At 42.7% G+C, this 17,295-nt stretch overlaps 1 protein-coding gene across 2 annotated transcripts in view; it reads right to left on the reverse strand.

Moving 5' to 3' along the window:
- Positions 1-17,295, reverse strand: part of LOC126163122 (adenylyl cyclase 78C-like) — an 812,464-nt gene that overhangs the window by 279,292 nt on the left and 515,877 nt on the right. The window lies entirely within an intron of this gene.

Consider the following 17,295-nt stretch of genomic DNA (forward strand, 5'->3'; position numbering starts at 1 on the left):
CCATACAGCTGCTACGCTTATGTCATGGTCGCAGAAAAGTGTAATATTTTAATGTAAGATATTAAGAAAAAAAAACCAGTTGCGAGCTCGGAACACGACTGGTAGGGTTGGAGGTTAGCAGGGCACTAAAATGCGGAAATACAAGGAGTTCAGCTAGTATCCTCATCGGCAGCAGTGTCCACGGAGCAAATATCTGTCTACCTGGAATTAATGCACGATCTGAAAATACGGCACTTTACCCTTGCCGATAAACTCTGACAGATGTCATGTAACGGCCGAAAGAGGAAAGATAGTATCACTGCCTTTAGACCGTGGGGTTGCGGCTTCGGTTCGAGGACGGGTTAGAGATTTTCTTCGAGCGACGATTGGATATTTCTGTTGTCCTAATATCATCTTCATCGACGAACAAGTCGCCAAAGAGGCGTCAAAGAGAAGGACTTGCCCAAGGCGACCGAGAAACCTCAGAAAGATTCTCCCATCCAGTAATGGCATACCATCATTTCATTTCTACTGAGACTACGACCTTTATTTTCATATTCCAGTTGCACTGTTTTCAAACGTGTTAGGCGTTTAATATTGAGTTTCCTGAGTATTGTAAATTTTTCCGTTATTTTCTGACATAAATTGTATTCACTTTGAATTTTTGATGGAGCAATAATTTTTTTAAATGTTGTATTTCAATCTTATCTAGTCCCAGGAGTCCCCTTGCCGCGGGTGGATCGCCAGCAAACCCAGATAATTAGGCCTACGCTGATAAGTGGAAAAAGTAATTCTTTTATTATTAAAAGTGAATACCAGAAAACCGAATGCAAATTACGGGTTCGCGTCAACTTCGCCAGTCAGGGGATTACAGTGTTGACCATGTGAATGCACCGTCAGAATAGCGTGTGGCGATACTTCAATCTACTTGGCCTGTGTTGACATTAGACGTGACTGGTCAGTAAGACGAAGGGTTTCTGTCGCCCATTGCGTCAAAAAAGATAAAACAAAATACATTGATTTACAAATCATCTTACAGTGACCAAGATTACCACAAAACCAATATTTTTGACCCAATGTTATTACGCGGCTTAAGCTTCGTTGTAACATCTCCATTGCCAAAACAGATCACCCTTATGAATAAGGCGCGGTGCGAAAAATCGAAATTTCGGCTGCATTATTATTCTAAACCTTTTGGCAGTCAATCGGGAACGTTAGGAAGTTCACAGATGGATGTGGACACGCAATCTTCGTAAACATAGAAAAGCGTACACCTTGCGTGCCATGGTTGTAAGTGGACACGAACTTGGAACAAATGACCACAATTCAAGCACACACAGCTTTTGCGAGTCCAGCCACAAATGGCTTGTAAAGTACTGGGCACAAGTAAGCAAAAGAGCCAATTATTGTCCTGTCACACGATTGGTAACCTGTCACTAGAAACAGCGAAGGCTGGAAAATAGCCATGAATATTCTTGCAGATTAACCTCAACCAGAATAACCACGTAAAAGTAATTGCAATAAAAGCTGAAGACTCATAAGGAAACACAATTGCCGGCCGGAGTGACCGAGCGGTCGCAGGGTCGAATCCTGCCTTGGGCATGGATGTGTGTGATGTCCTTAGGTTAGTTAGGTTTATGTAGTTCTAAGTTCTAGGGGACTGATGACCTCAGAAGTTAAGTCCCATAGTGCTCAGAGCCATTTGAACCATTTTTGGAACACAATTCGCCGGCCGGAGTGGACGAGCGGTTCTAGGCGCTTCAGTCTGGAACTGCACGACCGCTACGGTCGCAGGTTCGAATCCTGCCTCGGGCATGGATGTGTGTGATGTCCTTAGGTTAATTAGGTTTAAGTAGTTCTAAGTTCTAGGGGACTGCCGGCCGTGGTGGAAAAGCGGTTAAAGGCGCTACAGTCTGGAACCCCGCGGCCGCTACGGTCGCAGGTTCGAATCCTGCCTCGGGCATGGATGTGTGTGATTCCTTAGGTTAGTTAGGTTTAAGTAGTTCTAAGTTCTAGGGGACTGCCGGCCGTGGTGGCCAAGCGGTTAAAGGCGCTACAGTCTGGAACCCCGCGGCCGCTACGGTCGCAGGTTCGAATCCTGCCTCGGGCATGGATGTGTGTGATGTCCTTAGGTTAGTTAGGTTTAAGTAGTTCTATATTCTAGGGGACTGATGACCTCAGATGTTAACTCCCGTAGTACTCAGAGCCATTTGAACCTTTTTTTAACACAATTCACCCACGAAAAATGTTAGAACTGTCGTTCGACTTTCCATTGAGCATTGCTCGTTCTTCTGGGACTATTACAACAATCAGTGATGAAATCGGAACCCAATATCAATTGCAGATTGCCTGTTAACGTTTTCCAGGTGCAACAAAAATTTGATTGACAATATATCGCGAAACTAGTGACCCAATACAAAAACTTTAAATGCTGCAATGATAAAAGTTGTAATCTTAAATTAAACGTGTAACGCAAGAAGGTAAGTATTACAATTAGAACTCTGTGTTTGTCTTGCGGTAACGTAATTCACGGCGCGCAAGTACCCAGACTTCGTTCACTCAGTGTTTGAGAATGAGAGTATTTAGCGACTTCCAACAAACTTCACACATCAAACCTAAACGAAAGTTTTTCTCTCTCACCTCCTCCTCCTCCCCCCCCCCCCCAATCTCACCCCCCTATACACACACACAAAAGATAAATGGACTTTCTTTGTTCATGCAGTAAAACTCCAGCATCAGGCATGACGTTTTATTACTTCTTTACAACCGACTGTGTTCGCAACACATTTTTCAGACACTGTCAATATGTAGCACTAAATGTACTTGCAAAAATGTATCATTGTGCGACACACAGTTCGGGACATACGAGGTCATGAACATGGAGATGCGTGAAAAAGTTGCTTTTGCTGGAAATAGAGCGCAAATTACGCAGACCACATTCGTCCAGTGTTTGGTAATGAGAGCACTTAGCGTCTTCCAGAAAACTTTGAGCATAATGTCAAACATTTTCTAAACTTCCTCTCGCTTACATGCTTAACGTCGTAAAAAACATTAAATCATTTGTAAAGTAACTAGACGTTTTATGCGTGGGAATTCGATTATTTAAAGAATATGGGGTTTACTGGTATGATTTAAAATAGAAATAAACACTTTCCTTAGCTTTTTCATAAGTAGAAAATCGCGTGAGAATAAAACAGTTTCGTAAAGTTACTGACCGGAGATTCAGTAAGAGTACAATTAAGTGTTCAGATTTGTGATAATTCTCAACAGCTTAATAATTTTGCATTAAAGTATAACTGAAATTATAGCACCACACGGTTTTCGATCGAAGACAGAAGAAAAACAGTTCGGTAAAACGACGTAATAAATCAAGTCCTGACAAATACAGATTATGAAGTTCAATTAAAATGTCAGTGCTTCAAACACTTCCAGTTGAAGCAGAAGCATGAGAAAGAGAGGGAATTCCTCTATAACACTGTGCTTTAACCTTTAACTAGAAAATGCGAAACTGGAAAAGAAGTAAAGCCTGTTAATGAGAAAGTGACGACAGGTTACAGAAGAGCGAGGAAACCTAATACATGGTGCAGAAAGATCTGCGTGCCTGGCAGTCAGGGCTCGATTCTTTGCATACTAGAACGACAAAAAAAGCAAAACTAAATGTCGACCACTGTATATTTTCGGTAGTAAAAGAGTACCAAATCAAATGTACGAGGGCGTGCTGAAAGTAATGCATGAGACTAATTTTTCCAAGCGAAAACTCTTAAAGTTTTTTAAAATGAAACAAACGTTATTAACATTCTACACCTTTATTCTTCATGTTTACATATTTATTTTTCAATATAGTCATCCTGTCGGTGAACACATGCCTCTCAACGACAGACCAGTTTGTTGATACCTTCAGTGCAGAAAGTTTTATTTTGTTGGCGGGGCGACAACCTCTCACCTATGCTTGCACCGCATCATCACTATCAAAGCGAAGTCCTCGAAAGTGTTCTTTAAGTTTTGGAAACATATGAAAATCGGATGGGACTAAGTCGAGATTGTATGGAGAGTAATCGATGACATGAAAGTGAAATCAAGGAAAAAAATTTGGAAATTTGTGCTAAGTTCTTATGGGACCAAACTGCTGAGGTCATCGGTCCCTAAGCTTACACACTACTTAATCTGACTTACACTAAGGACAACACACACACACACACACACCCATGCCCGAGGGAGGACTCGAACCTCCGACGGGGGAAGCCGCGCGAACTGTGGCAAGTCGCCTGACACCGGAGATGTGGCAGGGCTCATGTGTGGTCTGGCATTATCATTTAGAAGGAGAGGATGATCCACGTGTGGACGGTGTCTTCGAATTCCAAATTTGTTTACAGCACATTGCTACTCACGCACACGCATAGTTACGTCACGCACCGCCAGGTAACACGCTACAATTCGGAGCCCTCTAGCGGCATAGAACTGCAAACATATAGGCACGAATAATGAAGATGTCGAACGTCGACAAAGTTTGTTTTATACGTTTTCACATAAAAAATTTGGAGGCATTGCTTTTCAGCGCTCCCTGGCTACATATAGTGTCTACATACAATACGGAATAAGAGAGCAGTCCATCTTGTGTGGAGAGTAGCGTGTTGCGTGAGAATGGATCGTCAGATTCCAGGTGTGGGCATATTTGTTCTTATTTGCTTATTTTAGATTGCTTGATGTGGCGTACGGCAGCTTACAGTAGGTCCAGTCTGGAAGCACACTTACACGGCTACATAGAGCTACATACTGTCTGCTTGTTACACAGTCATCCATTTTTGTTGCGTACTTTTGACAACGATGAACCAGATCCTGCACCGCACGCTGGTGAAAAAAGTGAGCCAGTTGAGACTAGCCAGTTGCACAGCTATGACGACAACATATGAGTCTGGAAAATGTTGGAAAAGTACTCCATCTCTCACAGCCCCAAAGAAATATAGGTCTGAACGTACTTAAAACAGGACAGTAGGGTGAATGTGGTAGAACAGTTCAGCCAGGTCTGCAAATGAGTTACATCGTTGCAGAACTATTGTAGGATTTGGCGTCTGGCGTTATCATGGTACAGCCGGAAGTTTCGCCTCCTCTGACCTGAGCGTGAAAATTTGGGCTTTAAGTCTAGTCAATGTCGGACTGTAGCGTTCTGCATTTAGAGCTGCACTAGAAGAAGAAGAAGAAAAAAAAAATACCTATCCCGGATGGCTGTACACATCAGTTTGCCTACAGATGGCTTTGACTCTTTCTTTGAAGCACAATTCGCAGTCGTTTCTCCACAGACCGTCTCTTGGATTCCTCCCTGTAGTGGTGACCCACGCCTCATTTTCAGTGATGATGGTGTCCAGAAAATGTCAGGCACAGTCTCATGTTCAGCAGGAGCAGGAATATTTCTATTCGATGATTTATTTGGTCTTTTTTAAGCAGCCACAGGGACTGTCTGGAACACAATTCGCGGTAAGCGAGGTTTCGTAACATCTTGTCTAAGGCATTACAGCCTTCATTCAACTCTGCAAAGAAGTCCTTGGCCGTAATCCGCCTATCATCACGTATGCGTTGATCGAGATGCCGTTCGTTATGAGGTATGACAAATGAGCATTGTCTTGAACACCCATTTCAGCACTACTGAAGCGCAGTATCCACAGTCTCACATTACTTACGCCTACTGCAAGTGGCGTTGCATTTCAGTTGCCACCATCTGTTTAGCAGTAAGGAGTCCAGGGACATATCTCGTATACGCACCTCGATGCGCCGTCTTTGAACGCTCCGGCTGCTGCTGCCATCTGTTGCAAGGCAACGAAACTAATGGGGTATTAACGGGAATATTAAAAAATGTTACTACACCGAATACCAAAGAATGTAAAAATCTCAGGACTACAATTTTTCATACAGCTAAAATATTGCTGAGAATGCTTCATAGAAGCCTTTACGGCAAATTGGATGTTTGGATTGGGAAGGAACATTTCTGATTTAGAAGAGGAGAAGGAACAAGTGATGTTACGGGACTCTCAAGGATCACACGGGAAATATTTATTTACAAAGTTATAGAAATTTCTGCTGATTTGGAAAAAGCTTTCGACGGAGGTCAACGGAACAAGTGGGTATTTTGAAAAGGAAAAAGGTAGATTGAAGGAGAGACGTCAGGTACGGAATTCATATTTACAACAGAATATGGATTGGAAATGAAATGTCAGAAGGAATTGGAAGAGACGTTAGATAAGGTTGTTGTCTCTCCCACTTGTTATTCAATTTATACCTGAAAGAGATTATTACGAAAGGCTTTCTTAGCTGGGAAAAGGGGAATATGTGTCGGTGGGAGGAGACCAGAATGTATGAGATTTGCTGACGAGATGGTATTAGTGACAGAAAGCGAACGAACTATTAATAAAATGCAAAAGAGATTTGAATGAAGTTTGTGTGGAATATGGCATAAGAATCAGTACAGCAAAAACAAAGAGTATGTTGATTGGCATAAGAAGCAGATTGGCAAAGATTAAGGCAGGTCAGGTTATTACTAGCCAAGTAGGACCATTTAAATGTCCTGGAAGTGCAATCACTGAAGATTTGAGATGTCACCAGGAGGTGAAAACTTGCATTACTATATTGAAAGAGGCAGTCAATAGAAGGATGAGATCGTCAGGTGGCAAACTAGATAAAGTTCTGAGGAAAAGGCAGGCAAGTGTTTTGTCTGGAGTGTGGTCTCTATGGAGCACAACATGGACACTGACACGGAGAGGATGAAAAAAGATGTAGATGTGTGGGAGAAAAGAAAGGACAAGTTGCATTGAAAGTGTGAGTAAAGATAGATCGTTAGAAAGTGTGGGTGCTAGGAGAACATTGGAGCAAGTCATAAGACAAAGGAAGAAGAACCGGACGGGACATCCGTTGAGATAGGAGTGCTTGATAACAGACGCTTTGGAAGGACTAATTTGTGAGAGGAAATTGAGAGGAAGGAGGAGATACAAGATAATATACGATAGGGAAGTGGAAACTACACGCACCTGAAGAAGACGACAGAAGAGACAGTGAGCCATTGTAACTCTCCGGGCAGAACACTAATGGTGATTGTGATTATTTTACCAACATAATACGGTTCGGCCACCTAAAGAAGCCGATAAAATAGGGGGCATTAGTTTCGCAACAGCCCTCGTAATAATATAGAAATCAGAATACCGTCGCGCGGCTGGGTAAAATTAAAACACCTTCCTCGGTTAATGCAAGAAAACAAGGAAGCAGGTCAAGTCAAACCACTGGGCACAGTCAAGCCAGAGGCTGTCTGATGATTCAGTGAGTACTGATGCCAAAGCGCCGAGGTGGTTACCCAGTGGTGTCTACAACCAGAGGGGCCAGACGTGTACGTAACACTGACGCAGCAGAGAGCCGAAGACACTTTGGTCTGGATAGCCTGACTGCTTCACATCCGAGCCATGGAGGTGTGATTTATGTGGTGGGAATCGGTACTTTTGCAAAACAAGGACATGCCCTTACAAATATTCCTCATTTTCAGGTCACGCTGTCGGCCTGCGTCCAGCTCCAGGAGGAGGAGTGTCGGAAACCTGTGACGGTCCACAGTCTACATACTACATGCCGATGAGATTCCATGTTCTACAAGTCTCCTTCCTGGATCTAGTTCCCGTTGACTGGCTTGGGCAGAAACTTTTTGTTATATTACTCACCGTAATACTGATTATCGTTATTGTAGGAAGCAGAAAGATTGTTTGAATTTACTCATTGGCAAAGACTGCCATTTATCTAACAGTTACTCAGATATTTCTTTGCAATAAAAGTTATAAATTATGCCACAAGCTATAAATTAGAACTGTGCTTTGACAGAAAAATTCAGTGTCCAAGTTACGTAAAGTTTTACTACCAATTTTTTGTAATGAAAGTTACTCTATTTTTAACAAATGAATTAATACTGGCTTTTGCATCATTCTGTTTCTGACATTATTCATACTACAGCCAAAGATTTCATTAGTACGTAATTGTCCACAACCTGTAAAAAATATGTTTTGATAATCTAATAATTTAATGTTCACTTCATATTCAGTTCATTTTCTTATTATCTCGGTTCATAAAAAGGGATAGGATGGGTACTATTTGGGATGATGCCTTAGGAAAATTATTTACGTGGCAATATGGACGAAAACAATATTATTCCAGCAATAAAATTCCAACTACCCGGTCAGCCTTTTACACACCTAGTTATAAAAAATCTAGATCTTACTTCACTTCATGATGCCGTTGGTTTGTCGAGTGGCATCATTTAGCGGTAAAATAGGACACAGGTTGATCTCCCTGCCATGCCATAGCCAATACCAAGGGCCCACAGTACTTTAGATGTTCTGTGAATTACTCTTGCTGGATTTGTATTGCGCCCAATGAATGCCATACTCATAATTTGCCCATATTAAATATCCGCCAAAACAACCATTTCAGTTTCCACTGCTCCGCACTTCGGAAACAGACATTTTATCTCAGCCACACCGGCGAATACACACACCCAACGACACCAACGGTCTCCCCGCGACTCTGAACCGCTACTTTTTTGGGGCGCCCGCACGCCCAGCGATTGTTGTTGTTGTGGTCTTCAGTCCTGAGACTGGTTTGATACAGCTCTCCATGCTACTCTATCCTGTGCAAGCTTCTTCATCTCCCAGTACCTACTGCAACCTACATCCTTCTGAATCTGCTTAGTGTATTCATCTCTTGGTCTCCCCCTATATTTTTACCCTCCACGCTGCCCTCCAATACTAAATTGGTGATCCCTTGATGCCTCAGAACATGTCCTACCAACCGATCCCTTCTTCTGGTCAAGTTGTGCCACAAACTTCTCTTCTCCCCAATCCTATTCAATACTTCCTCATTAGTTATGTGATCTACCCATCTAATCTTCAGCATTCTTCTGTAGCACCACATTTCGAAAGCTTCTATTCTCTTCTTGTCCAAACTATTTACCGTCCATGTTTCACTTCCATACATGGCTACACTCCATACAAATACTTTCAGAAATGACTTCCTGACACTTAAATCTATACTCGATGTTAACAAATTTCTCTTCTTCAGAAACGCTTTCCTTGCCATTGCCAGTCTACATTTTATATCCTCTCTACTTCGACCATCATCAGTTATTTTGCTCCCCAAATAGCAAAACTCCTTTACTACTTTAAGTGTCTCATTTCCTAATCTAATGCACTTAAAATATATTACACTGTTTGACACTATCCTTTCCCTGCGTGTCTACTTAAAAAATGTTAACATCCCATGCGTATTCCCTTTCTTAAATAACAAATGGCATTTGTAACTTGACAACATATTTAGAAGAACAATATTCAGCTAATAAAACAAACTTCGCAAAACGTGTAGAAAATGTATTATCATCTACAGAGTTGTGGTGTTAGAAGACCTTCTTTGTTCCGTATCCTCTCATCGATCAATCCCTAGAGAATGTACACGGTGAGAAAAAATCACCCTGTAGACGAATGCTAGCTTGTCAAGTGATGCGGTACGGCGCAAGCCTCTACCACGTCGTAGCGAAGGGGTGAGGCGACTGTTCTCGAGTTGAAGCCACCATTTGTAGGGACGGATATAAATGCTGGCCAAATTATTTGATGGGTATAAGAGACAACGAAACGAAACTGATGAACGAAGTAAAAGGATGTTTACTTCACAACTCCTGTTGCGTAGTCAAATCTGAGTGAAATGCGTGTAGTTTCCAGCTACAGAAAAACCTACATGTATCGACTGGAGAACGAAGGGTTCGTTTTTTACAAGTAGGAGCGAAAATTGAGCAATTTATCAATTTAGGATACTTGCACCAAACCTACGAAGTACCAGATAGTGAGACTATTTTATCATTCACTACGTTTGTCACTCACACTTCTTGATTAATATTTGCTGACACTTCCTCTTTTTCTGTCTATTGCGCTTATTTTTCGGTCTTTAACTTATTTTTGTATGTCAAAATTTTATCAACATTCCTTTCCGCAATTTTATCGTATTCTCTTTCAACTAGATTGATCCTAAATAATTGTAATCTCTTGTTTAACTTGAACTAGCCATTTCATTTTCACATTAGTTTCTAAAAGCGACACGTTATCTGCATTCGTTGAATCATTGTGTAGGTAACATTTTATCAGATATCTTACATCAATTATTAAGTGCATACACAGTGCCGTCCTGCAAATGGCGGCTTCAATATGGGAACGATACGCTATAGTCGCTGGGCGGTCCGGAGCGGCACGACTCCCAACAAAGGCAAGCATAGCTCGCGAGGAGGAGGCTTCTGGAACTGTCTGTTTGACCAGCATGGGATACATCAGTCACAGATGTCGTCGGGATATGAGGCCACGAAGGTGCGTCCACACAATGGGTTTTTCTGTTGATATAAGTACATGTGGTTACATTTTCAAAAGTGAAACTACGCATGCGCATCTGACCGGGCATTATTTTCTCTGAATGAAGGCCTTGCATAAAAGCGCGTTGATTCCCTGGTTCAGTGGGAATCTCTTGTGCCTCGATGTGTAGTATGTTGAGGTTATGCTGTCAGGTGATTTATATGCAATAATATCTGTTGACTCCAAAGAGAGTACGTTGAAATTTCTAGACTGTTACAGACATATGGAACGCCGCTTCTAAATGTAACTTAAAAAAATGAAATGTGATGCCTTGAGCTTCAAATATTAGATAAAAGTCTCCAGTCAATTAATTGTAAAATTTAGAAGCAGAAAAACAGAAAACAAGAAACCTACGAATTTATGAAAAGTTCATATGAGAACTGTGGACGAATATTTATTTATGGTGACTTTAGAGCACATCACTTGAGGAGTCTGAAATCTGTACAAAGAAAAAAATGGGCTAAGTGGAATCAACAAATTACCAAATTGAAATGAAGGACATCAGCGCCGCAAAAATTGGGATGGTAGTATTAAGAGTGCAACGGGAATCCCACTGCTAAATGAAGAAGAGAGAGCGGATAGGTGGAACGAATACACAGAAGGCCTGTATGAGGGGGAAGATTTGTATGATGTGATAGAAGAAGAAACACGAGCCGATTTAGAAGAGATAGGGGACCCAGCATTAGACTCTGAACTTAAAAGAGCTTTGGAGGACTTAAGATCATATAAGGCAGAAGGGATTGATAACATTCCATCAGAATTTCTAAAATCATTGGGGGAAGTGGCAACAAAACGACCCCTCACGTAGTGTGCAGAATGTATGAGTCTGGCGACATACCGTCTGACTTACGGGAAAGAATCATCCACAAAATTCCGAAGACTGCAAGAGATGACAAGTGCGAGAATTATCGCACAATCAGCTTAACATCCTATGCATCCAACTTGCTGACAGGAATAATATACAGAAGAATGGAAATGAAAATTGAGGATGTATTAGATGACGATCAGTTTGGCTTCAGGAAAGATAAAGACAGCAGAGGGACAACTCTGACGTTGCGGTTGATATGGCAGCAAGACTAAAGAAAAATCAATAAACGTTCATAGGATTTATGGACCTGGTAAAAGCGTTGGAAATTTTTGGAAATTTTTATAAATTTGTGTTGTTGTTGTTGTTGTTGTTGTGGTCTTCACTCCTGACACTGATTTGGTGCAGCTCTCGATGCTACTCTATCCTGTGCAAGCTTCTTCATCTCCCAGTACCCACTGCAGCCTACATCCTTCTGAATCTGCTTGGTGTATTCATCTCTTGGTCTCCCTCTACGATTTTTACCCTCCACGCTGCCCTCCAATACTAAATTGGTGATCCCTCGATGTAAAGCTGCGTCCCCTTGCTTTCAGCCGTTCGCAGTACCACAACAGCAAGGCCATTTTGGTTAGTGGTACAAGGCCAGATCAGTCAATCATCCAGACTGTTGCCCCTGGAACTACTGAAAAGGCTGCTGCCCCTCTTCAGGAACCACACGTCTGTCTGGCCTCTCAACAGATACCCTTCCGTTGTGGTTGCACCTACGGTACGAGTAAATTTGTGTTAAGATACTCGTATTATGGGACCAAACTGCTTAGGTCATCAGTCCCTAAGCTTACACACTACTTAATCTAACTTAAACTAACTTACGCTATGGACAACACACACACCCATGCCTGAGGGAGCCGCGCCGACAGTGACAAGACGCCCTAGACCGCCCGGCTACCCCGAACGGCTAAAAAGCGTTCGACAATTTAAAATTATACAAGATGTTCGAAAGTCTGAGAAAAATAGGGGTAAGCTATAGGGAGAGGCGGGAATATATAATAGAGAAAATAATGCGAGTGGACGACCAAGAACGAAGTGCTACCATCATAAGGGGTGTAAGACAGGGACGTAGCTTTCCGCCGCTATTTTTCAATCTATACACGGAAGAAGAAGCGATGGAAATAAAAGAATGGTTCAGGAGTGGAATTAAAATTCAAGGTAGAAGGATAGCAATGATACGATTCGCCGGCCGTGGTGGCCAAGCGGTTAAAGGCACTACAGTCTGGAACCACGCGGCCGCTACGGTCGCAGGTTCGAATCCTGCCTCGGGCATGGGTGTGTGTGATGTCCTTAGGTTAGTTAGGTTTAAGTAGTTCTAAGTTCTAGGGGACTGATGACCTTAGTAGTTAAGTCCCATAGTGCTCAGAGCCATTTTTGATACGATTCGCTGATGACATCACTATCCTGAGTGAAAGTGAACAAGAATTACATGATCTGCTGAATGGAATGAACAGTCTAATGAGTACAAAATATGGATGGAAGAGTAAGTCGAAGAAAGACGGAAGTAATGAGAAGTTGCAGAAATGACAACAGTGAGAAACGTCAGACCAGGAGTGATAATTATGAAGTAGATGAAGTTAAACTAGCCAGCAAAATAATAATGGAAGAAGGAGGACACCAAAAGCAGACCAGCACTGACAGAAATGGCTGTCCTGGCCAAGAGAAGTCTACTAGTAGCAAACATAGGCCTTCATTTGAAGAAGAAATTTCTGAGAATGTACGTTTGGAGAACAGTATTATATGGTAGTGAAACTTGGACTGTGGGAAAACCGGAACATAAGAGAGTCGAAGCATTTGAGATGTGGGGCAACAGACGAATGTTGAAAATTAGATGGACAGATAAGGTAAGGAATGAGAAGGTTCTGCACAAAATTGGAGAATATTTGGATAATATTGACAAGGAGAAGGGACAGGATGATAGGACATCCGTTAAATCATTACGGAATGACGTCCATGGTATTGGAGGGAGCTGTAGATGGGAACGAACTATAGAGGAAGAGAGAGATTGGAAAACATTCAGCAAATAACAGGATGTAGGCTGCAAGTGCTGCTCTGAAATGAAGAGGTTGGCACAGGAGAGGAATTCGTGGCTGGGTGCATTAAACCAGTCAGAATACAGGTGAATCTCTTATCTTTAAAAATTGATAACTTCTAGACGGCTTAAGAGATCTTAACGAACAGAGTATCCACATATATTTCTTGAACAGTTCCATTGAGAAACATACAGGATTTCTGTTAATGCTGAAAAATTTGAGTTATAAACCGGAATGTTGATTCGGAGAATTAACAATGCTTTAAAGTACAAAATAAATTGCATAGTAATAAGTATAGTGGCAATATTACATAAAAGACTACAGTAACTGTCTACAAACGTTTAGTTTTCATAGGGTTTCATATAAATAATACTAGGTAATATTAATGTTGACTGAAATAACCCAAAAAACAAGAACCCCATCAAAACGCAAATGTCGCTACGGAAAAGCTGCTGAAAGGCTAGCCCAATTCATGTATAATACCCGTGGTAGGCATCAGCCTAATGTAATTATTATTCATTATAATGTTCATGTGTAAGCAACAAAAGACATTATGATGGACGTTTTATAAAAATACAATGAAATTGACATTCTTGAAACGGGTCATAGGAATCAACATGCAAGTCATGTAAAGGTTTACATGTGTAGTTTTTATAGTAATATACACTGAAGAACCAATGAAAGAGGTACACCTACCTAATATCGTGTAGGGCTCCCGCAAGCACTTAGAAGTGCCGCAATACGACCTGGAATGGACTGAACTAAAGTCTGAAGTACTACTGGAGGGAACCGACACCATGAATCCTGCAGTGCTGTCCATAAATCCGTAAGAGTACGAGGGGGTGGAGATCTCACTGAACAACACGTTGAAAGGCATCCCAGATATGCTCACAATGTTCATGTCCGGGGAGTTTGGTGGCCAGCGAAAGTGTTTAAACTCAGAAGAGTGTTCCTATAGCCACTCTGCAGCAATTCTCGACGTGTGCGGTGTCGCATTGTCCTGCTGGAATTGCCCAAATCCGTCGGAATGCACAATGGACATGAATTTATACAGGTGATCAGACAGGACGCTTACGTACGTGTCACGTGTCAGAGTTTCATCTAGACGTATCAGGGGTTCCATATTAGTCAGACTCCTCACGCCCTACCGTTACAGAGCTTCCACCAGCTTGAATAGTCCCCTGGTGAAATGCAGGACCCATGGATTCATAAGGTTGTCTCCATAACCGTACACGTCCACCCACTCGATACAATTTGAAATGGGACTCGTTCGACCAGGCAACATGTTTCCAGTCATCAACAGTCCAGTGACGGTCCAGTGCCCGGGCGAGGTATAAAGCTTTGTGTCGCGCAATCATCAAGGGTACCCGAGTGGGCCTTCGGCTCTGAAAGCCCATATCGACGATATTTCGTTGAATGATTCGCACGCTGACATTTGTTGGTGGCTCAGCATTGAAATCTGGAGCAATTTGCGGAAGGGTTGCACTTCTATCACGTTGAACGCTTATCTTCAGTCGTTGTTGGTCCCGTTCTTGCAGGATCTCTTTCCGGTCGCAGTGATGCCGGAGATTTGATGTTTTTCCGGATTCCTGATATTAACGCAACACTCGTGAAATGGTCGTAGAGGAAGATACCCAATTCATCGCTATCTCGCAGACACTGTGCCCCATCGCTCGTGCGCCGACTATAGCACCACGTTCAGACTCACTGAAATCTTGATAACCTGCCATTGTAGCAACAGTAACCCATCTAACAACTGCGCCAGACGCTTGTTGTCCTACACTACTGGCCATTAAAATTGCTACACCAAGAAGAAATGCGGACATTCATTTTACAAATATATTATACTAGAACTGACATGTGATTACATTTTCACGCAATTTGGGTGCATAGATCCTGAGAAATCAGTACCCACAACAGCAACCACCTCTGGCCGTAATAACGGCCTTGATACGCCTGGGCATTGAGTCAAACAGAGCTCGGATGGCGTATACAGGTACAGCTGCCCATGCAGCTTCAACACAGTTCATCAAGAGTAGTGACTGGCGTATTGTGATGAGGCCACCATTGACCAGACGTTTAGAATTGGTGAGAGATCTGGAGAATGTGCTGTCCAGGCCAGCAGTCGAACATTTTCTGTAAGCAGAAAGGCCCGTACAGGACCTGCAACATGCGGTTGTGCATTATCCTGCTGAAATGTAGGGTTTCGCAGGGATCGAATGAAGGGTAGAGCCACTGGTCGTAACACATCTGAAATGTAACGTCCACTGTTCAAAGTGCCGTCAATACGAGCAAGAGGTGACCGAGACGTGTAACCAATGGCACCCCATACCATCACGCCGTGTGATACGGCAGTATGGCGATGACGAATACATGGTTCCAATGTGCGTTCACCGCGATGTCGCCAAATACGGATGCGACCATCATGGTGCTGTAAACAGAACCCGGATTCATCCGAAAAAATGAGGTTCTGCCATTCGTGCACCCAGGTTCGTCGTTGAGTACACCATCGCAGGCGCTCCTGTCATAGATGTAGCGTCAAGGGTAACCACAGCCATGGTCTCCGAGCTCATAGTCCATGCTGCTGCAAACGTCGTTGAACTGTTCGTACAGATGGTTGTTGTCTTGCAAACGTCCCATCTGTTGACTCGGAGATCGCGACGTGGCTGCACGACCCGTTACAGGTATGCGGATAAGATGCCTGTCATCTCGACTGCTAGTGATACGAGGCCGTTGGGATACAGCACGGTGTTCCATATTACCCTCCTGAACCCACCGATTCCATATTCTGCTCACAGTCATTGGATCTCGACCACCGCGAGCAGCAATGTCGCGATACGATAAACCGCAATCTCGATAGGCTACGATTCGACCTTTATCAAGGTCGTAAACGTGATGGTACGCATTTCTCCTCCTTACACGAGGTATCATAACAACGTTTGACCAGGCAACGCCGGTCAACTGCTGTTTGTGTATGAGAAATCGGTTGGAAACTGTCCTATGTCAGCACATTGAAGGTTTCGCCAGCTGCGCGAACCTTGTATGAATGCTCTGAAACGCTAATCATTTGTATATCACAGCATCTTCTTCCTGTTGGCTAAATTTCGCGTCTGTAGCACGTCATCTTCATGGTGTAGCAATTTTAATGGCCAGTAATGTATATAGGCGTTGTGGCCGCAACTCCGTATTCTGCCTATTTACATATCTCTGTATTTGGAATCGCATGCCTATACCAGTTTCTTTGATGCTTCGGTGTATAAAGTGTATGTAATTTTGTTGGTTCTACAACGATGTATCGAATCTGCGTAAGGGCAGCTTCGAAGTTGTCCTGGAAGCAGATCGCTTTGAGAGGCCGGCGATTGCAGTCGTGTGCTGATTGTTCAAGTGTCGTTTACGATTCAAGTCCTTAAAATTTCCTGTGAGACAAGTCTAGTGACTCGTAAAATATCTGCAAGATTTTGCGTATTTAGAGAAGATTTCGACAATTGCAGTTGCGGACATCTCTGAACACGTCATCAGACAAATCTTCGCCCTCATCGAGGTGTAATCTTTCCATCCCTCTATCCGCTCTCTCCTCTGCTTTTAACAGCAGAATTTACGTTTCACTATTCTTACAGCGTATACTAAAAGAAAAAAATGGCATGCTCTGCTTAATTAGAAGAATCCACCGAAATGCAATTCTTCAATTATTCTTCAGTACTGCTCACCAGTGGGGACGCGTACCAAGTAGGATTAATGCAAGAGACACAACTGGGCTACGTATGGCTGGTACGTTTCGTCACACATTCGGTTAGTAAGCACGAGAGCGTCATGTTCAACAAACTTGAGTAGCATGCGTTACAGGAGAGGCGTTGTGCTTCACGGAGAGTATTACTGTTGAAGTTGCGGGATAAGACCAGAAAGGCAAGAGAAATCTGAACTCCTACTGCGACTCACTGCCAGTCACCCTCACACGCACCATGAACGAACGGAACGGAAAAAAAATATTCAATCCACGGCGAATTCATTAACACCTAAC

This window comes from Schistocerca cancellata, chromosome 2, assembly GCF_023864275.1.
Source record: "Schistocerca cancellata isolate TAMUIC-IGC-003103 chromosome 2, iqSchCanc2.1, whole genome shotgun sequence".
NCBI lineage: Eukaryota > Metazoa > Arthropoda > Insecta > Orthoptera > Acrididae > Schistocerca > Schistocerca cancellata.